This window comes from Nelumbo lutea, chromosome 4 (genome assembly GCF_056320005.1).
Source record: "Nelumbo lutea isolate HS-2025 chromosome 4, American lotus-T2T, whole genome shotgun sequence".
NCBI lineage: Eukaryota > Viridiplantae > Streptophyta > Magnoliopsida > Proteales > Nelumbonaceae > Nelumbo > Nelumbo lutea.
Genome location: NC_142687.1, coordinates 94,812,833 through 94,836,397, shown reverse-complemented (window position 1 = coordinate 94,836,397; position 23,565 = coordinate 94,812,833). Strand labels below are relative to the sequence as shown.

The window sequence follows — 23,565 nt, the reverse complement described above, 5'->3', positions numbered from 1 at the left end:
GAAGGATAGAGCGCCAGGAAACCAAGTACGTCATAATAGACGAGAAGCTGTACTGAAGGTCTTATACGCTCCCTTATCTATGCTCTTGCAACCTTCTGAAGCTGAGCTTGTACTCCGCGATACTCATGAGGGTCTATGCGGCGGACACTTGGGGGGCAGGGCCCTCGCCCAAAAAGCACTATGACAGGGGTATTATTGGCCAACGATGAAGGCAGATGCCATCGAGCTCGTCAGAAAATGTGACAAATGACAGAAACACGCCAACATTCACCATCAGCCGGTCACTGACCTCAAGTATCTCACCAGCCCGTGGCCCTTCGCATAATGGGGCATCGACATACTTGGACCGTTCTCGCCAGCAACAGGCCAGAGGAAATTCTTAGTGGTAGCAGTTGACTATTTCACCAAGTGGGTAGAAGTTGAACTTCTTGGAACAATCACAGCTCGGAACGTCCAAAACTTCTTTTGGAAAAACATTGTGTGCCACTTCGGGCTACCCCGGGTACTAATTTTTGACAATGGCAAGCAGTTCGAGGATATCAAATTTCAAAACTGGTGCCAAGACATGGGGATTCGATAGAATTTCACTTCGATTGCACACCCTCAAGCAAACGGTCAAGCAGAGTTCACAAACAGAGCCATCCTCCGTGGACTGAAGGCATGTCTGGATCGAGCTAAAGGATTATGGGCAGACGAGCTACCCAGTGTTCTATGGGCCTACAGAACTACAGAGAAAACTGGCATGGGAGAGACTCCCTTCAACCTCACTTACGGCACCGAAGCGATAATCCTGGCGGAAATCGAAGTACCTACGCTGTGACTAGAAGCATACAATGATAAGACAAATGAGGATGAGCTACGTACCAACCTCGATCTACTCGATGAAGCAAGGGACCTCGCGTACATCAAAGAGTAGCTCGTCTGGAGGAACATGGCGTGGAGGGCGGTGTTCACCTGTCAACAAGAAGACCAAAGTTAGAGGACTGTGAAGAATGACAAAACTGAGAGAAGGAGAAGGATTACTTACCACCATGTAGTGGGCGGTTGCGAGATGAGCAAGGTCCCCGGGTTCCATCTTCCCCTACTTGGCGACCTCATCGGTGCAGATGGCCCTTCGGCTCCTCCGCCTGGCCACGACGTAATCATTGACACCCTCCTAGATCCCCACCAGGAGTTGCGGGTAGGAAAATGGGTGGGAAGGACTAGAAGGGAACACCCCTTGCGGCGGGAGCCCAGCCCCCTCAGGGTGGCTTCCGCTGGCACCTCCATCAGATGGGGGCAGCGGAACTTCAGACGGTGGAGAAGCAAAGCTTGGCTCGGCGGACTCAGGCTCGGTACCCCCAGAGGTAGGAGTTCGGTCAGGGATGACCTCTTCACCTTGCGCTTTTGGTTGCTCGAGAGAAGGTGGCGCACGTCAACTCCGGACATTGTGTAGACCAAGAAAGAACCACAAGGCATCAGTTCGGTAAGAACTAAATAAATGCAAGCACAATACTACTACAAAGCAATACGCGACCTAAAGACGCAACATACCAGGGCTCAAACCAGCCTGCGTGAGCTTCTCCTCGGCCAAGTAGTCCGAACAGAGGAAGCCAACCGACTCCCAGGACAGCATCGTTTTTCGAGTTTCAGGGTCCAACTCGACCCCGGAGTCCTGGATGGTGCCCCTCCAAGAAGTAGGGAAGGGCCATCCCTCGGGGATGTAGACCAAAAAATAGTCTCGCTTCCAAGCAGGAATTTTATTCGGTAGCTCGTGTAAGAGCTTATAACCACGGCAGGGAGAAATGTAGTAAAAATGCCTCTCCAGAGGAGCCCCGGGAGTAGCATTCTTTATACAAAGGATGGATGCGAAGATGTCAAGGGTTAAAGGAAGACATTATTCATAACACAGGGATATAGTCCCAACCATGTTCTGAATGGTGTTGGGATGGAGCTGATCAATAGTGACATTAAAATGATTTAGCACCTCCACTATTAAGGGGTGCAGGGGGAGACGCAGGCCAGCCTCAAGTTGTTCCTGGAAGATGACTATCTCATTGGGACCATGCTCCCACGGGAAGTTACAGGTGGGAAGGCGGTAGACAAGGTCCCTCGGAAGACAGAAATGGCGGATTAGAGATCTGAGCCTCTACGCTGTCATAGAGGAAGGGCTGAAGGTGTCAAGCTCCCTCCCCTGGGAGGTAAAAGCCCCATCACCGGAGGCCTCCCAAGCTCCCGAGGTCCATTCTTGGGCACCCCTCGAGCTCGAAGGAGCATCACCCTGGTCAACATCTCGAGAGTACGTGTGGTACGGGTACCCATACATGATTGATAGAGACTCATCAGGTAAAGCTGAATCGAAAGAGACGGTGTGGGCGAAAGAGCTCGAGTGAACTAAGTGGATGCACGACCTCAGAATCCAAAGACAACAGGGTTAGCGTGGAAGAAAATGGGGCCTGAGAGCCCCCCGCTATTTATAGCCACCATACCACCGAATCAACGGCTCAAATTGAGATAGATCTGACGGTTCACAGCCAAGCTGACCGCACGACTTCTGAAACCGAAACGTGACTGGTTGCACGTCTCCCATAATTGATGTGATGACGGTTGCACAACATCCGAAGTTAAGAGCCGCTTCAGCGTATGTCTTGATATTTGAAAAGTCAAAAATCCCTGTTTCCCACGTATGCATTTAATATGAGCAGTCAATCAAAGTTTGAATTTCAATCAAATCAATCCGTCACACTTCATGAACTCCTTGCGCTAAGGCAGCACTCTTAGCTCGAGGAGTGGGGGGCAATTGATGGAGGATGATTTGACCCAACTTATGAAATGATGACACATGGACCTGACTCAGCGTGGGAAACAACTCAACATCATAGCCTAATCACGACTAAGTAGCGAGCCTACAGAGCAGTTCACTATGTCGTAGCTCGCCATGGGGAGAGTTCGCTACTATGCGGGCTCGAGCTCCCCCGAGCTACTGAAAGGGAATACTCCACAATTACTTCAGCTCGCGAAGTCGGGTGATTAGCTCGCTCCAATAGAAGAGTTATCCCCGAAGACAATCTTGGAGGATGCTCTGGGACGCCCCTGAAAGAACGCCATAAGATAGCTCACTAATGAGAGATACAGTGCCCTCAAGATGCTTCCATCTAACAAGACCGTACCCGGTAGACTGCTCCTTGTCCCCCCAGCAGACGCTGCAATCCCTGTCAATTCGGCAGACTGCACCCACGTCTCTCTCAATGGATGGAGCCGTGCCTGCCCTCGCGAAACATGTCACTCGCCTAGTGAAGCAGTACTATGCAATGACCACCTACGCAGCCCTGCCCAGTAACGGCTGCGGTAGGTGTCCAGTGGTGGTTACACTCACCTCAGCAAGGAGCACCCATATTTAAGAGCCCCAAGAAGAAGGGAAAATGTATCTTGAACAAACTCGAGACTATTATTGATCTAGCGCGACCTACACTCTTAGCTCTCTTTGCATTATTCACTTCCCCTTCAAGCATTCTAACTTGATCGTCAGAGTATTCCTACCGGGTAATCCCTCAGGAATTCTTCATCATCTTCTTCTCAAGTGTCATCTGCTACCAGCTAGGAGCCAACTCTTCGCCAGCTAAGAGTGCCCGGATTGCGCTGCATCAAAATCGAATCAGGTCATATCCAAATTCGAATCCGATTAGCTATTTAGTATAAATAGGATATCCGAATTTGACCAATTAAATATTCGAATTATCCAAATTCAATTTGATTATATTGAATTTCAAATTTAAAAATTAGATTTTCAAATACCAAGGTTTTTCTTTATATGGAAAAACTTTGGTGGTTGGAGGCCAATGCCTATGCTGTTGAGAATATTTTTTGGAGTAGAAGAGAGACTGAAGAAATCTTCAAAAAGGGGTTCCCTGACCCAAAATGGGTATGGGTAAGCATCAGTCCACAACTCTCAACCCCGAAGACCTCTTTGCGCTATTTGGTGAGCTACCTAATTAGCATTCCTTTTAACAAAATTGAACTTGACATCTATAGTAACTGCAAGGGCCAAACAGTTGTGCAACCGGAAGAAACTGTCTAGCGACAAAGAAGTTGAATATGAAGTAAGTGCCTGGAATCACGAGTTCGCATCTCCTCCCCACTATGGGCTGCCCCACAACGTCCCACAACATATCCTCGCCGTGGGGAGGAGAGATAGCCCCTTGTGGGGATGTACTATGGGACATTGTGAGATAGCCCCTTGTGGGGAGGAGATGTGATCTCCCCGATCACTACGTTGGAGAAATTCAAAGGCTTGGCCAAGTTTAAACCTTCAAACACTGCCTGAGCCTTTACCTATTGAGGAGACGAACCATGGACTGAGAAGAACTTTAAGGTCAAACCATGGGGGCTAACAGCCTAATTGAATTAGTTGAATGCTTTAACTGTTCAGCGGGCTGTGGAAGTATTAAATTCATAGGCCCTACTAAAAGATGGGAGTCACATGCATTTAATAATGGCATAACAACTTATACAACCCACTAAACAGCTAAAGTGTTCATCTAAACCTTGCTCCCAACAGCCAAAGTTAGCCCTCTTTATATGGGATTTCCTTTCACAAAAACTCTGGACGCTGCATTGACAAAAACCTTTCTCCCATTAATTTAAATACACACATACGGGAGATATTCTAGATGTGTGGATGGATGCTGAAATTCAGGGTACATACAAAGTATTGTGGTGATGAGGGTTAGAGAACATGAGCCAACGCCTCCCCCTTCTCTCTCCCTTTGCAGCTTCTTGAATATTCTATTCCTCCTCCTCCTCCTCCTCCAATATGTTGGGATTTATTCATAAAATTAGTTTGATGTTGCATGATCTGATGCTCTCTACCGGCGAACAACTTGGATGTTGGGCTGGTGAGACTACTTCGGTGAGTTATAAGAAAATAGTATAGAGTGTTTTGGTTGCTTTACCTGGGGAGGTACTTTGATGCTTAACTTAGCGAAGAGTGTTTTGAAGCAACATTTTAAAAAATGATTCGGAAATGGAATTGTTCTGGCCACCGGTTTCTGGGTTGATGGTCTGACCATCCGGTTCAAATGGACAATCTATTCTGACAAACACATTAAAAAAATAATTAAAAATAAAAAATGGTAAAAAACGGATGAATGGGTCAATGGGTCGACAGTTTGACCACCCGGGTCAATGGGTTGTTGACTTTTTCAATGGTTTTTTTATCAAAAACGAGTTTGGGGTAAAACGGAACCGGTTGCCTAGACAATTCCTGGGCTGAATGGTCCGACCATCTGGGTCAATGATAGTTCGAAAACATTGTTTTGAAGAGTTAGAATGTGAGAGAGCTTAAGAGTTGTGAGAGCTAAATCGTGTGTACCTTCCTTGAAGAACGGAACGCTTTTATATAGGTGCAGCTTACCATGGGTTTCATGCAGCACATCTGAGATCATCAGCCCATTTGGTTCGGAGGTGGTTTCACGCCCGAAAGCAAACTCTACGTAAAGTAGTAATGCTTATCTAATTGCCTTCAAAATGGGCGGGACGGGGTTCAACTCCATCAACATGGCGATATGAGCCCAGAAGAGTCGGAGATGATAACCCGCTCGTGAAGTCGCTAACCACGTTGTATAGGCCGCTAACCGGGCCATGGTCAAGTCAGCGGAGGTAGATCACCTCTTACGCCAACCTGATACTCTTTAGGGCATCCACAGGTTGCCCAGCTGAGATGGGGTCAAGGAGACCGAGATGGGTGCGACATGTCCAAAGTGCTAAAATCAACCCTCATCATGGTCCTTGATGTAGCACGATCCAGTCACTCCTAGCTAGCAGGGGCTTCGCTCCTATCTAGCAACAGACATCACATGAGAAGGAGAAAAGGATGAAGGATTCCCAAGGAGCTCGCCCAGTGGGAATACTCCAATGCTTAAGTTAGAGCTCTGAGAGAGTTATAAAAAAATGCAGAGAGAGCTAAGAGTGCAAATAATGCAAGATCAATTCAATTCAAGTTACCTCCACCCCTTGGAAATCGAGGCCTTTAAATACTGATGTTCTGTCAAATCGGGCATAACCACCTTTGGCCCTCTATCACAGCCGTTTTTTGCCTGGGTTGCGCAGGTAACCGCTGCAGGATACTGCCCAATCAGATGAGAGACACGACCCGGAAAGGACAGACACGTCGCCACCTATCGAGAGATGTGGGTACAGTCCGCTGGGCTGGCAGGGACTGCACCGTCGGTTAGGAGACGTGGTGCAGTCTGACGGGTATGGTCTTATCAAATAAGAAGCTTCCTAAAAACGCCGCGTTGCTCAATAACGAGTTATCCCATAGCGAGCTGCCTTATAGTGAGCTATCCCATAGCGAACTGCCTTATAGTGAGCTATCCCATAGCGAGCTGCCTTGTAGCAAGCTTTTGGAGGTGTATCAAGGTGATTCCGCTTAAGGTTGCCTTTGAGGCGGTCCTCTTACCTAAGGATTGAAGCAAGCTAATTGTCCAAACTCGCAAGATGGGATAAACTTAGGTTGGAGTGTTCCCTTTTAGCATACTCGGATGAGCTCGCATTGTAGCGAGCTGTCATGTGGCGAGAGAGCTGACCCACATGGGCTGTTACTTATATGTCGAATCACCACACGAGAGGAAGATATTCATATTTGTATGTTTTCATTGAGATGGGAGATTTTAGCAATCCAAGTTGCAAGAGGTGTTCTGTCAAAAAAAGTTGCAACGGGTGTGAGGAGGAAATCCGATTTAATAAAATATAACGTGGCAATTTCTCGCACCCCTTCGTGTACCTGGACTGAGATTTTCCCTTTTTCAACTTATAATAATCTTTTTTATTTTTAATTTATCTTCTGTATTTTCTATTTTGCTAACCAAAAAAAAAAAAGAAAAGAAAAACTTATGTATAAATTTGCTTCTTCATCTCTACCGGTAGCAGCTCAACCGTCGCCCGTCGGTACTTGGTGGCAGAGTTACCTTATTTCTTCAGTCTCCTTTTGCCGCCCAACCCACACACTGCACTCTCATCTTATGGGCTCCCTTCCTGTTCCTGATGCGTTGCGGTTGTGGTGGCAAGTGAGCAACCGCAGAGATGAATACGCCCGAGCAGTGCTCACACTTTCCTTGGTGGTCCTTTCCATCTCCTGGTACGCATGGTTAACCAGGAAATCAAGGAAAGCAGACCTCCCGTTGCCGCCCGGCCCACGAGGCCTGCCCCTGGTCGGAAACCTCCTTTCCCTTCGGCCGGAACTCCACGTCTATTTCGCCGAGCTGGCTCGGACCTATGGCCCCATCACGAAATTGCAGCTAGGTAAGAAGTTGGGCATTGTGATTACCTCACCGTCGTTGGCTAAGGAAGTGCTCAAAGACCACGACACCACCTTTGCCAACCGTGACGTACCGGCTTCAGGCCGGGCGGCTACGTATGGGGGCCTTGATGTTTTATGGACTCCATATGGTCCAGAGTGGCGATTTCTGCGTAAGGTGTGCGTGCGTGAGATGCTCGGCACTGCCACTCTTGACGCCGTCTATGGCCTTCGTCAGCGGGAGGTTCGCCGGACCGTGGAATACCTGTATTCCAGGACTGGCTCCCAGGTGAATATTGGGGAGCAGATGTTCTAGACCGTGCTCAATCTGATCACGAGCATGCTGTGGGGCGTTACGATCAAGGGGGAGGAGCGGTCTCGTCTCGGCGCAGAGTTCCGACAAGCGATTAGCGAGATGACAACGCTACTGGGTGTGCCCAATGTTTCCGATTTTTTTCGTATTCTGGCCCGCTTCGATCTGCAAGGCGTGGAGAGGAAGATGAAGGGTCTGGCCTCGCAGTTTGATCGAATGTTTGATTCCATCATTCATAAACGGCTGAATATCATGGACGAAAAAGATAAAGAGGAGGGCCATGACTTTCTGCAGTTCCTATTGAATCTCAAGGACCAAGGAGATGCTAAGAACTCCCTCACAATGAATCAAATCAAGGCCTTACTCATGGTATGGTTTTACTTAATTAATCTAGCTAGATTTAAAATGATATCCAGTTCATCCTTACCAATATTTCACCACTTTGAAGATAACTCTGTTCTGTTGGGCATTTATATTTGTAATCAGACTGATCAATCATATCGTTGACCGAACAGGACATGGTGGTTGGTGGGACGGAAACGACTTCAAACACGGTAGAGTGGGCAATAGCCGAACTGATGAACAAACCAGAAACGATGAGGAAAGCCCAAGAAGAACTGGAGAGAGTGGTGGGTAAAGACAACATAGTCGAAGAGTCTCACCTTCCCAAGCTACACTACTTGCAAGCCGTGATGAAAGAAGTGCTACGTTTACACCCGGTTCTGCCACTGTTAGTCCCCCATTGCCCAAGCTCTTCGTGCGCTGTTGGGGGTTACATGGTCCCCAAGGGCGCCAGAGTCTTCGTCAATGCGTGAGCAATCCATAGAGACCCTGCGTTGTGGGACAAACCCTTGACGTTTGATCCCGAGAGGTTCTTGATTGATGGGAAATGGGATTACACCGGCAAGGATTTGAGCTACTTCCCGTTTGGTTCCGGGAGGAGGATATGTGCAGGGATAGCAACGGCAGAGAGGATGGTTATGTATGCATTGGCATCGCTGTTGCATTCGTTCAACTGGGAAATGCCGAAGGGAGCAAAGCTTCTACTTACTGAGAAGTTTGGGACTGCGCTAAAGAAGGCCACACCTCTTGTCGCAGTCCCCACGCCAAGGTTATCTGATCCAAAACTTTATGCCGGATGTTAGTTTCATCGTCGTCTTCTTTGGTATAAATTTTTTCTCCGGCCAGCTGTACCTTGACTTGTGTTGAAATGCAATAAAGTTTATATATATATATATATATATATATATATATATATAACTTGTGTTGAAATGCAATAAAGTTTATATATATATATGCAGAGAAGATTCCGTTCTGTTCTTGATCGAATTGAGAGTACTCAGCTCAGATCTATGTTGTATAAAAGAAATGAACAACAAAATAAGCCCAATGCAATAATTTTCAAGAAACTAAAACAAGATGGGTGGTTGGCTGGTTGCAGTGATTAGCATAAGGTCTTTGAACACCAAGTATTTGTCAAAAGGCCACAAAGAGGTGAGCCTCTCACCTCATCCTTTTTTATTTTTATTTTTTATTTTATTATAATGATTTTTTTTTGTTTTCTTAAATCTTCCTAATGATCTAGGTGTTTTTCTTTTCTTTTCTTTTTTTTCATTTCAGCCGTGATTATTTTGTTAATTGGATGGTGTTTGGCATTCTTGTTGGTTAATTTCCTAGTTATTAGGTGTAAAAATCATTAGAATAGTTTGTTGGTTGATTAGGATAGCATTCTATTTAGTAGTTACTTAACTTAATTAGAATCAACATCATTGCTGAAATTTCTTCTCTCTCATATTATTCAAATTTGGATTTGTCTACTTAAGTGAATATACATTTTGGATCTTTTGCTTGAATGTTAGAATGTGTTTAATGGTGCTTTATCTTCGTGTCAAATTATAATTTAAATTAGTTTGTTGTCTTATTTATTTGATTATTTTGCTTTATGATTTTTTTATCGTAAATGTAGATTAGTAAGAATGGGGGAACCTTAGATAAAGGAGGATGCATGTAGTTGCCTAATCCTTTGCTCATTTAAAGGTTTCTTTTACCCAAAAAAGAGAATGAGAGGGTGGAAATACTTGGGAAACAAGCCACCATGACTATCCTCTTTGATGGGTAAGGTTGTTAGAAATCTAATAGGTTTTGTTTCCTTTGATTCTTATTATTTCTTTACTAATTAGGGGAATGGTACTACATGTTAAGTATGGGAGATGGGTGCTTAACACCTTCACTCTCTCCCCTAAAAAGTAGCTAGAATAACCTTATCTTGGGTATGTATAAATCATGTCTTGTTCATTGAACATGGGAGGCTCATCACTCCCATGTTTCTATTCTAGATGGGTGGCGGTTCCATACCATTTCAGCCATGGAGTGAATCCAAATGTTCAATTCTAGATGGGTGGCGGTTCCATACCATTTCAGCCATGGAGTGAATCCAAATGTTCATAGTATAGAATGGCGTTTAATTATTATTGTGTTTTGGGTTGATTCAAATTCGTTAGAAATATGTTTTGTCAGTGTCACATCATGTATGGGCATAGTTTCAAGTAGAAAATTGCATGTGTGGAAAACATCAAATTTAAAGTTTTAAGAAGAAATAACAATTTGTATGTTCAATTCAAATCTGCCTCACAATTGTGAGACAAATGCTATGCAAAATCACTATTACCAAACACTCCCTATGGTCAAGGTTCAAAATATCGATACATCTGATACATTGGTAGGGGTGTATTGGGCGAAAATATTGTTTTTTGATGCTTTTTTTTTAATGCAACCGGTTCGGGTGGGCCGATTTAGGGCTCCACCCCCTGAACTGTTAGACCCCCCCCCCCCGATACACCCACTGTAGGGGCATATCGGAGGGGTCCTAAAACGATGTGTATTGGCCAATGCAGGCTTATACGTGTCGATATTTTGAACCTTATGGTAAGCTTGAAATGAAGGAGCCGTTTGATAACAGCTGAAGTAGTTGAAAGGCTTTTATTGCTTTGTCTTTTAATGAATATAAATTGTTGTAGACTATTTGATGGCTGAAGCTGAAAGTGGGCATATCACTATACCTTTAAATATTTTATTATTTAATTATTTTATCCACTAATTAAAAAGTAAAGCAATAAGTCTTTTAATTCAGCCTTCAGCTGTTTTCACTGCTCCCGCCTATAATTATTTTGTTCAATCTTTTTTGGGATCCCGTAGCCTTAGGACCTCTATGATGTAAAGATAGACACAAATGGATTGGACCCACACTAGTTTCATGTGTTATATTATTATTATTATTATTATTATTATTATTATTAGCGATAATTACTTTCATATATTTTCTACATCTGGGAAACTATTTGTATATACCTTAGAACATTCAAAATCAACTTGTACATATCTTTTAAACCTTAACTCCAACTGATAAAACTTAAATGACTGAATTGTTCTCAACTGTTGATTAAATTTTCAAAACATGTCATTCTCTCCTCTCTTTTTCTTCTTTCCAAAACATGTTGCCGATACAAATTTCATGTATTGGATTATTACAAAGTATGGAGACAAATTATAAAAATAAATTTATAATAAAAAAAAATACAAGGTATTTGAAGTCTTTGAATCTACTCAATAATGCAAACAACCTCTGATTAATGGTCAAATTAATTTAGTGAAGATGAGAGTCTGTGTGTTTCTTTTGTTTCTCAAAGTATTGATGTTTGTATATTGATTTTAGTGATTTTGAAGAATTGATGTAGATTTGTTCACTCTAGGCTCGGTGTTTGATCATTTGTGAAGAACGCATCTCTAAGAATGTCTGTTTTGTAGTTGCTTGACAATGCCCTTCCCAATTAATTAATGAGACGTAACAACCAATGGCACGTGATTGATGGTAAAGAGGTAGTTAGCTTGAATGACCCAGTGTGATTGACAAAGTAGACTTGTTCATGAGCCGTGTAGCCCGACGGCCCGGCCTGAGGTCGGGCTTGGACAAGTAGTTAGGCGTACAGGCCTGACCTTGGGTCCAAAACACCAAGTTTGGTTGTTTCGGGCCGGGCTTGGGATTTGTCAAAAAAGCCCAGTCCAACTGATTTATATAATATAAAATATATAGTATTTATTATAATATATGTTAGTAATTTAATATATACATTTTTTATTTTTTTCTTTATAATTTCTCTCTTTCTCAATCACTTCAGCGATAGTAGTGGCATGAGCTTTAGACTTTGGGCCCAAGCCCAGACTTCAAATTTTTATATGGGCTAGGCTCAGGCCCAAGTTGTAGGCCTGATGGTCGGGCCGGGCTTGGGCTCAGGTCTTGAAAAAATCTATTAATGAAGAGTGAAAGCCCTGCCCGAGCTCGGCCCATGAACAGGACTATGACAAAGTAAGTTAATTTCCTTGGCAGGGCGTAGGGCCCTTCCCAAAAGGTGCTAACAAGGAATAGGTTGACTACTTCTTAGGGCTAGTGTGGGAAGTTGTAAAGATAGGGATAGGTTTGATGAGTAGCAAGGTGTTGCAGTTCACTTTGGATTCAATGCGTTTGGACTCGAAGGGATTTTCTTTTGAGTCCACTAAAATTTTGACACGTCTTTCGGTGCTAGACTGGTCATCACCAGCGACCGGCTGAAGTTTTACTACTGGTTATGATTGATAAAAATATTTTTAAATAAAAATTGATGTTCTCATACTCGAACCCTTCTCCCCCAACCATTAATGAGAAGACAAAACCTTCCTCAATTGTGGCTTTGGATTTGCAAGAAAAATGCTTACATTTTCAATCCAAACGCAACTCAAGCCTTGCTCCTCCAGCCATTAATGGGAATACTAACCCAATTTTGGCTTTGGATTTGCAAGACACGGTGCGTCTTCTTCTTCCTCCATACTAAGCTTCTGAAAGGGAAAACAATAGTTCTAATTCTCCGAAGATATCTTTTCAAGAAAAATATGTTCAAGCAGTCACGCTGTCATGCACAGGATTTTCTTTCATGATAGGCTCTCAAAATTTTATATTTTCAAAGGATTCTTGGGTTTCAGATTTTAATACCAAAAAGTGGTATTAGGGATTTTTGGACAGAAATCAGTGAGTTCATTAACTTGGTCGGTGTTGGCAACTTGCCAAATGAGTTAGAGTTAGGATCTTGAGTCGTCACAGATCTTTGCTCTGCAAGTTTTTTTCGCAAGTTGCAGAATGCAGATTTTTTTTATATCTTTTATCAATTTTCATTTAAACTCTAACCTGTTGTAAGTGATGGCTAGTTAAGCACAAAATGATGTGTCAAAATTTTAAGCTCCAACCGATTGCAAGTTTTCTTGCAATCTGTTCACCAGCACCGTTGTCTGCTGCCACTCCCCGCCACATCCGGCAAAACCTCTGCAATCTCCGCCAACCTCCGCCTCCGGCAACGTTGCCGGAGGTGGGCAGACGTGGAGGCGGTTGCGGCGGAATAGTATGATTTTTTATTACAAGTACACCTACCCATTGACCTATGGCGACTATCCAGACAGCATGCGAGCTTTGCCGGAGGTGGGCAGAGGTGGAGGCGGTTGCGGCGGAATAGTATGATTTTTTATTACAAGTACACCTACCCATTGACCTATGGCGACTATCCAGACAGCATGCGAGCTCTCGTGGGAAATCGGTAGCCAAAATTCTCACAAGACCAGTCCATTGCAGTGAAGGGATCGTTCGATTTCCTGGGATTAAATTACAACTCCGTTGCTTATGCAGCCAACGCTTCCACCTCCAACTCTGTTCCCGCAAGCTACCTTACAGATTCTCGAGTGACTTTGACATCGCAACGTAACGGTGTCCCCATTGGTCCAAAGCTATTGGTTTTATATCAGCAACTAATCGATCAATCAACTCATTCTATTTAATAAATGGATTAATTATGTGTTTGATTAATTTACAGTCTGGTTCGGATTGGCTTTATGTATACGGAAGAGGAATTTGAGGCATGCTGCTCTATGTAAAGGCACGATACAATGATACAACCATTTATATTACAGAGAATGGTGAATTATACTTTCACGTACAGTTGATCTGTTTCTTTCTGTAATTAATTTTTCCCGTATATCATGAAACGTTGATGGTCACAAGTGGAGAAGCTGCTGATATATATTATTTTCTTCAATTGATTTGTTTGTCAGGAGTTTCAGAGGTAGACAACAGTACATTGGCGTTGGAGGAAGCCCTTTGAGATGACTTGAGAATAGATTATCATCGTCGCCATTTCTATTTCCTTCAAAGAGCCATCCAATGAGTTGGGATAATATTCTTCCGTTCATTTCTGTGTGTTTTCTTTTCCCCTTTCAGTTCATCCTTGCATTGAAATTGAAACTACAGCAGATTGATGGGTACTGGGAAAACATTAATGTAAAAGACTGAAATGAACGAATGTTGGTTTTTTTTTTTTGAATGCAAGGAGGGTGTGAAGGAGAAAGGATACTTTGCATGGTTGCTTTTGGACAATTTGCTTCGCCGCCAGGTTTGCCTCCGCCCACCTTTTGCAACGTTGTCTGAGGCGGAGGCGGGCGGCGCTGATAAACAGATTAAAAGAAGAAGATGAATAGTGATTTTGTCTTTAATAGATATTATTTTTAAAAAGTTAATTTATTTTTTAAATTTTTTTTTAAAATATTACTTTTATTAATAATAGGGCCCAAAAATTGCACTTATATACTATTGTCCCTTATATTAATTATAGAGTTATTTTCCCTTATATTAATTATAGAGTATTTAATGCAGCTTGGTTGCCCTAGAACGAAGGTGGAGACAGACAATTACCCTACGAACAAAACATGGAAGTGTACGAGAATGGAGATAATATACGGTGAATAGGCCAAAGACACTATCTTGAGGGCCCATAATGGGTGTAAATGAAAATTGACATTCATTCAAGTTTGGGGACAACTTGTAGAGAAAGGGGCTATAAGTATCCCCAATTAATAGTATTAAAATTTAAAAGGGAGGAGAAAAAAAAACCATCAATAGCTCTCTCCACCAATCACCTCTCCCTGTTCACTTAAGGCCCTGCTCTTTTCACCCCTCAAAATTTAGCCTTGGCCACTCCTACAAAAATCAGCTCAATCTATCCCTCAGGATTTTTTTTGGTTGGAAGAACAAATGCAAATTTGTAGAGTGTAAAATAAAAATGTTTGGTTCATGTGAGTGTAAGATTCAAGATTTATACACCCACTTTGCACTCAACTCATTTGTTTTGAAAGATGTAAATAAGAATACAATTTTTGTGGATGTTTGGTATTTCCATCAATGCAAATACAACTGTTTTTTGCTACCAAATGGTGCTTCAGCTATTCCCACCATTAAACAAATATCAAAAATAACAATCTGCCCGGGCATACAATGGACATACAACAGGCATCTTGATAAAAAAATAATAATATAAAAACAACCAGCTACTCCCACCATCAATGCAAATATAACGGTCTCTTCTACCATGTTGCTCCCATGTTGTGATAATGGCACTCCGGGAAACAGTATCTCGTTCAGTCATGGAAGAGAAAACCCAAGAAACATCATAGATATCACTCTTGATTGGACTCATCCCATGCATGCTGATCAAAGCACTTCCAACAAAGGAATGCAACTCGAATCCTGCTTTTATGATGTAACCATGGATCTGCTTCCCTAGGTTCAGTGCTGGAAGTCTTGTGCAAGCCTGAAGAACAACTACGAAGGTGGATTGACTTGGTTTTACAAACTTTGAAGAGCAGATCATATCCAGCAGAACTCATTTGGAACATCCATCTCTTTAAACACCATGATTGCTTCTTCAACAACTCCACATTTAGCATACAAATCAATAAGAGCATTCCCAGTGCCAAAATTAGAGTCGGAATCAACAAGTGTTTTAACAATATGAGAATGGAGAGCTCTGCCTTCTTACAACTTATGCAGATTAGCACAGGCTCTGAGAACAAAACTTATTGTGGAATGACCTGGTACCGGTCCTAGCTCCTTCATCTTACAGAACAGTCCTAGAGCTTTTCCTTCTTACAGAACAGTTCTAGACCTGCAATCATGGCATTGAAGCATATCTCACTCTTATGCCTGACCTCAAGAAAACATTTGTAAGCATGACAAACCATCCCAGTACCAACAATCATATTGATGAGGACATTCCAGATAAAAGAATCCAATGCAAAGCCAGACTTGATAAAACGGCAATGCATTTGCGAACCAACTGCCGTAACCTCTATATTTGAACACAGACTAAATGCACTAGCAAAGATAAAAGGGTCAAACTTATCACCTTCCGAGACAAATTGGTGAAACAAATGCAGGCCTTGTTTAGCAACCCCGCTCTGATTGAAACCGGCCAGCAAAGAACTCCAGACCACATTGTCCTTCTCTTCTAGTTCCTGGAACACTTTATAGGCATCCTCCAGGAATCCCAACTTGGAATAGGTGTCGACAAGGGCTCCACCAACAAAATTATAGTTATCCAAGCCTACCTTTAGGCCTGTAAATGGAAATCGAAAATCTGAATTCGAATTCGAGATTCAGCATAATCGAATTGAATTCAGATTGTTCGAATCGGATATTCAGTCGAATTCGAATACCATTTTTTTACCGATTAAATTATTGGATCAAATTCGGATATGCATTGGTCCGATCCAATAAATATCCGAAATGATTATATATATATTAATATATTATATAATATATATATTATTATATAATATAAAGATTAAAAAAAGAAAATAAAAAATAACGAATAATGACTTATGAGTTCGAAAATCTCATCGAACTCTTTCATTTCATTTGAACCTGAACCTGCTTACCCCCTCCCTCTCATCTCAAAACCCTAAAAGTGTAAAACCCTAACCCTCTAACCTCCGTCACTCCCTTTGCCGTCGCTAGGCGCCGCCCGAGCAACCATAGCCGGTCCGTCGCCCTTCATCGCCATCGTCGCTCATCTCGTCACCTCTCTCTCTCTCTCTCTCTCTCTCTCTCTCTCTCTCTCTATTTTCTCAGTCTCTGTCTCAATGACAATTAGACGTTGAATCACTGTCGGGAAGTCGGGAACCCATCACTATTCACCTTCTTTTCTCAGTCTCAGTGACACATCACTATTCACCTTCTTTTCTCAGTTTCAGGGACAATGAGACTGAGAATCATCGTCTTCTTTTCTCAGTCATCGCCTTGCAACCCGCGATTGCTGCCGGGACCCATCATCTTCTTTTCCCAGTCTCGGTGTGAATCGCCAACATCACCTTCTTGTGTTGCAACCCACGACTGCCGCCGAGAACCCATGCCTACTGCCATCCCCTACCTCTTTTCCCTAGTTAATTTGATTACAGTATTAGAGAATGATTGTGCTAAAAATTTCAGATTTTTCGGTCGAATTCGAATCAAATTCAAACTCAAAGATTTAATATCCGTCAGATATCGAATCGAATTCAAATATTAGTGTTCATAATCAATTTTGAATTCGAATCCTGATTCAATTTGAATTCGATCCATTTACAGGCGTACCTACCTAAATAGTATGGCCATGAAAATACTTAACCAGGTAGAAATTCCAAAAGTCTGTGCATGATTTAATTAGAATAGCATAAGTAAAACATGTCGGTGATACATTAGAGGGCATCATCTGATGAAAAGTTACTGGCTTCCTTAGCCTCTGATTCCTGAACACAACTATCAAGCAATGTATTCCACAAGGCCTCGGATCTTTCATTCAGCGGGATTCCATTGAAGAGCTTACGGGCATCATCCATTTCCCAAGATTTTACATACATATTGAAAATAGATCTATTACAAAAGAAGCACAATTCAAAGCCATATTTCAGTGTTTGACCATGAAGAACTTTTCCCATCAGCAAATTGCCTGTAACTCGACATGCTTTGAGTGCCACTGAGAACCCAAACTCGTTGGGCCACAACCCTGAACGACACATAAGAGAAAACAACTGCAGACCAAGGTCATTGTAACCGTATTGTACATAGGCTGAGATCATGCTTGTCCAAGAAATCAAATTTGGCTCTGGCATCCCGTCAAACAGTAGACGAGCATTCATCAGCTCCTCACAAGCAGCATACAAACAGAGAATATTGTTCTGTACAAAGATATCTCGATGTAGCCCGCTTTTGATGAGGATTGAATGAATTGACTTTCCATTGTTAGCATCTCTCAGATCACTAAAACGCTGCAAAAGTGAAGCACACTCTTGTAAGGAAAACTGAGGTCTGGTTCTCAATGTCGGAGAAGCTGTTGATGGCGCGAACTGTTCTCTGAATCCCAGAAATGAAATTGTTAAAATGAATGAAAAGATTTCTACAATTCAGTTTTGCAGAGAGGATTTCTCTCTGAAATGGGAAGGAAAGCCAGAAACGATTCCCAAAGATCATGTTCGAAAAGATTCATCTGTAGGTTCCTGAGTAACACGTCCTGGTCCAGTTTCTAGTATTCGATAAAAAACTGGTATTTGAATTTTCAGGGAAATAAACGAAGTAGGGGTGCAACTTCTGAGAAATCGTCCATGCCGTAGATGGTTCAAACAGTGCACAATCAATTGTGAGAAGGTTTCCAATCCCCCAACTGAAACCGCATTTGTCCAGTTCAGCAGAGAATCGCTTCTACCGGAGAAGACGACCTGAGAACGTGTTAATATGCCCTAGATGGACTCACCCGCGTCGCAAATGTTTGGTTGATACGAATCACTCCCATTTTTCCTCCTCAGCAAATGGTTAAAGCCTGTGAAGAAGAAGAATGTGAAGAAGAAGAAGAAGAAGAGATTCGCGAAGCTTTAAAGTCGCTCGCCTCTCCAGTCTCCTCTATCTCTCTTTTTTTCGAGGGTTTTGGAGAAATTCAAAACCTATTTATTTCGACCGATTATGGGAGCAAATTCAAAACCTTTTTAAAAAGTAATATGTACAAATCTAAGAAAATATATACAAATTTGCATCGATGCATTTTTGAAACCTAATCAAACGAATACAAATCTGAACTGAAGTACAAATTTGCAACGGTTCAGATTTGCACTCCAACCAAACCCAGCCCTAAGTACTATGGGCTGATTCGCATCAACCTGCAAGACTATTCCATGCATCTTATTCCACATCAGAAGGCACTAGGTGATGAGGAGGATACCCTGAATCAGATAGCATCCAATGTTTAAGTAGGGGTGTTCAAATTCGGTTGATAAACCGAAAACCAAATCAAACCGAATAAGCTAATTCGGTTCGATTAATAAATTTATCGGTTTGATTCGATTTTTATTTTTTTAAAAGATTGATTTTCAATTTCGGTTTGGTTTGATTGAGAATTTCAACTAAACCAAATCGAAAATTGAATTAGTGTTGTTATTTAGTCATTAATGTTTTATTTAATACTCTATGTTAATTAATTATTATATTTCCCAATGAACAATTAATAATAGTTAATTAAAACCTAGACTCATTATTAATTGATTATTAGTCATTAATTGTTCATTAATCATTAAATAATTTTAAAAATGACCAATTGACCAATTCCCCATTGGCGTAGGGTTTTGGGACCATTTTAACTTTTAATTAATAACAATTAATTAATTAAAATCATTATGCTTTGGGTTTTAGGGCCATTTTAACTTTTCATTAATAACACTTATGCTTGTCATTTATGTAGAATCATGGTCCAATCGAACCAAAAACCAAATCAAACAGAGCCAAATTCAGTTAGGGATGATTTGGTTCTAAAATATAATTCGATTCGATTTAGTTAGAGGAAATGGTAAAACCAAATAATCGGTTAGGTCCTCAATTTGAACTGAACCTACCGATGGTACACCACTATGTTTAACGTTAACAACAATGGATGCCATGCCATTTCTAGTTGTCTAGCATCAGGTCGCTACTCTAGGACAATTATTTATCAATCGACCCTTCAAAGTTCCCTTGGACCCTAGGGCAAAACTGCAACAAGGGGCGTAGATGAAAGGGTCAATTGGCTCCTATATCATGGCTAGGAGCCCCATCGTAGAGTGAAGGTGACCCATTGAGGGAATGGATCAATGTAGGGGTCCTACCTTAACAACGCATGCTAACAACACCGAAAAGCAATTCATGGCTATGGAGGAGGTGTAGACAATGATTGGACAAATAAAGAACACACAGGATGTCGACTTTGATGTTCCACTACCACCTCACCCATGGGAAATCTACAATAAACCCCATCCGTACAAATATAAGGCACCCTAGTTCCCCAAGTTCACTAGAGAGGGAGGGAATTCGTGCAAGCATGGTTTTTAAAACCGATCCAGAGATTAAACCGTTCAGGGGTTCGGTTATTAGGTCAAACGGTTGGTTCATTTTGATAAAAAAATAAAAAAATAAAAAAAATAAAAAATGGTTAAAACTGTTTGAATAATTAACTATAGTGTTTTGTCGATCAAAATTAATGTTTTTTTTGAGAAAATCCGGTTTTGGGAGGAAATGGAACCGGCCACCTTCCTGATTTTTCAGGTCCAATCGTCCAATCCGGTGCGGTTTTAAAAACCAAGCGTGCATGGATATCAGACACTTTATGAATTTGAGGACCTGTCTACATGCAAGCAAGTCCTTCGATGCTCATACATACACTTGGTATTGCAACCTCAAGCTTGGGTCTATTAAGACGTGGAATGAAATGGTGTCTCTTTTCTTTGGCAAATTCTATGAGTTAAAAGAAGAACTCACTATCACTGATCTAGGATGCATGGAATGGGGTGAAGATGAAGAGGTCGATGACCTCATATAGCATTTTCACACCAAGAGTTTGGATTTGAAGCATGTGTGGGGCGAAGATGAACATGTCTTGGTACAACTGTGCCTAAATGATATCAGTACTAATTTTGGATACATTTGGAAAATTTATAACCAACTTCACTGATTTGCATTCCTTCGCCTAATGAACAACCACTGGCGAAAAAGGCCACTGAATGTGTTAAGCAAAGAGTCCAAATCTCCTGCCTACGAGAACTCTGTCCACCACACATGGAGAACATCTCATCTTCTGTCTGATATTATGCAGGGGAGATATTCCTTTGCCTAATGAACAACCACTGGCGAAAAATGCCATTGAATGTCTTAAGCAAAGAGTCCAAATCTCCTGCCTACGAGAACTCTGTCCATGTTTATCGTAGTCACACATGGAGAACATCTCATCTTCTGCCTGATATTATGCAGGGGAGATATTCCCAATTCACGGGGGGTAATGTATTGTGATTTGTGGGTAGGCATGTGCAGAGTTCTTGTGGGCAAGAGATCCGTAGTCTTAAGCAAAAGGAGCGGCCCTACATAGGAGATGCTAGTAAATCCCATTATCCCAAAAGAACTTGATCCCCTTAAAGGGTGTTCTCTTTTTGGATTTTGAGAGGGGGGAAAGTTGGTCGATGGGATTTTGGTTCTTACTGACCAAGAACCCCATGTTCTATTTTCATATTTATGTAGGGACCAGGGAAAGTTTATTTTCTTGGGTATCACTTACTTGGATAAGTGATATCCATCTCTTGGGTGGATAAATAACTTTCATACCTAGGGGGAAAATTGTCAACACTTGTGAATGAGACAGAAATGACCCTTTTAATAATGGATTTTTATGACTAAAATGATCATTACATTATTTATTTAGAAAATAAAAAAATATGGGTAAAATGCATTTATTCGGATAAGTGTTTCCTAAGAAAATTTACCCAAATAATTATATTTACTCGGATAAATAACTTACCAAAAAACGAACAGGACCTTAGTGGAGGATTGGATAGCAGAACGACTTCTTAGAGACCCAAAGGCTATGAGGATCTCAAACCTAGGCTTACCCAACATTTTGTGTATATCATGGCCATGTGAAACACCCTACTCCAAAGTGCTACCTATTAAGGAGGTTTACTGCTAGTAAATCCCATAAAAGGGAGATCGAGGTCCGAGAAAAGTTCAAGCCTTAAGTGCATGAAGAGCCATTGGCCTAGAATGATGCACCCCAATAGATCAAGAAATTCATTCACCTCCCGACCTAGGGGGAGGAACTGAAAGGATGAGAACCAAGTGACATCAACATGGAGATGGAAGAATCAATCAACAACGTGGCAGGTGAAAATGAATCATAGTCGGAAAAGGGCGAAGACATTGAATGCCATTCGAAGTTTAAAGAGTTTTGTGATAGCATGTTGCAACAAATCCAATAAATGATAGCTAAAGAAAATGAAAAAATATTGATTGAATGATCAAACATTCGAGTCCAGGCCAGATGCCAAAACCCTCTTATTGTTTCTGAAAGAAAATAAGAACAGATAGAAACCCTAGCTCCTATCGACGGGCCGTCGATCATTTTCTCCTCTCCCATCGCCACTGTCGTTGCCCGTCGGCCGGTTCTCTTTCTCCCCCGTCGCCGTCGCCGTCGTCTAGTTCTCTTTCTCCCCCGTCGCCGTCGCCGTCGTCCAGTTCTCTTTCTCCCCCATTCTTCTCCTTCTCTAAAATCTGAATCTGGATCTCTGGTTTTCTTCTCCCTTCTATAGTTTAACAATTGTAGGTAAATAATTTTGAGTTAAAATAGTTGATATGAAATTTGTTTAAAATACGAATGATACCTCTTAATCTCTTAGTCTTACGAAATTTTTTAGTTAAATAGTTCAGTAGTTGCTTTGTAAATTGTGTTTCTCTTCTTTCTAAAATTTCCACATTAGTAAGAAAACATGTTCTTGAACATATGTTTTCTCAAAACAAATGGAACAAGCTTTGTGTCTTTACTTTGAAAAAAAGAAAAAATAGGTTCTTAAACATTTCTTTTTGGGCCTTGTTTTCTTGAAAATTCAACAATTATTTGTGAATAAAATAGATCATACATGGGAAACAAGCCATTGCTAAGGAAAAATAAGAAAGAAAGAATTTCTGAATCGTTGCCAATAATGAATGTGCTTTTTACGTTTAAAATTCGAGAGATGTAGATCGTCAGAACTGGTTTTATTTATTTATTTATTTTTTATGATGTGATTAAAAAATGTATAAAAACATGCACTTTTTGGTTTGCATGGCTGGGGGATTTCAGATTTGTTCGTTTTGCTTTTAAAGCTGGAAAGTTAGATTATTTCATGTTTTAGGGAATGTAAAGTGTGAAGTATTTCTTATAGAAGAGAGGTTGGATGTTTTAGGGAATTATAGACTTCATGAAAATAAAATAAAATAAAACTCATTATGAGAATATGAGGAATGTTAATGGAGATTAATTTCTTGTATTGAAGGTTCTTTAATTTGAAAGTATGTGATGAAATGAGAACTAGAACAATTCTTTGAGACCTTTACATGCCTTCTTTATCACATGATGTTGTTATCTATAATTTAATCCATCTCTAAATTTCAGTTTTTTTCTTATTCATTTCTTTTCAATTCTTTGGGGGAATGGAAGAGAACTTTAAGCTAAGATTTAATACTTATTCATTCTTTTTCTTATTCATTCTTATTAATTCTTTTTCTTATTCATCCTTTTTCTTTATTAGATGTTAAGTATAGGTGATAATAACACAAGCATAAATATCCCTCCTAAACCTCAAAATAATGATGACAATGCATCAAATCCACTTATTATGGAGGTTGATTCAAATGCTAGTGTTTCTTCTACTTTTTGAAAAAAAAAAATCTTGGGTGTGGGATCACTTCACTAAGATAAATTGTCAAGTTATAAGTGATCAAAGAGCATCATGTAACTATTGTGGTAAGGACTTAGCTTGTCCTATTGCAAGTGGTACAAGTTGCTTGATTAATCACTTGACTAGATGTAAGAGGTATCCTTTGAATGCAGACAAGAATCAAAAAATTTTGGAGTCTTCATATCAAAATGTAAAAGAGGGGGGACACGGACACCACACCAATACTTGTAACTTACAAGTTTGACTAAGAAGATTGTAGAAGAGAACTTGCTAGAATGATTATTGTAGATGAATTGCCCTTTAAGCATGTGGAACAAGAGGGGTTACGTGACTCCTATGATACCATGCAACCACGATTTATAGTCCC

General features: G+C 41.3%; 2 pseudogenes across 1 annotated transcript; one reads left to right on the top strand and one right to left on the bottom strand.

Annotated features, from left to right (window-relative positions):
• The first annotated feature begins 6,657 nt into the window (after nucleotides 1–6,657).
• On the top strand, nucleotides 6,658–14,011 carry LOC148861947 (cytochrome P450 monooxygenase 76AD131-like; annotated as a pseudogene). The gene is made up of 4 exons (XR_016112361.1): nucleotides 6,658–7,958; nucleotides 8,105–8,700; nucleotides 13,481–13,583; nucleotides 13,719–14,011. The product of XR_016112361.1 is annotated as a cytochrome P450 monooxygenase 76AD131-like (transcript).
• An 867-nt stretch (nucleotides 14,012–14,878) lies between these two features.
• Nucleotides 14,879–18,404, bottom strand: LOC148861946 (pentatricopeptide repeat-containing protein At4g39530-like; annotated as a pseudogene).
• Nucleotides 18,405–23,565: the final 5,161 nt, after the last annotated feature.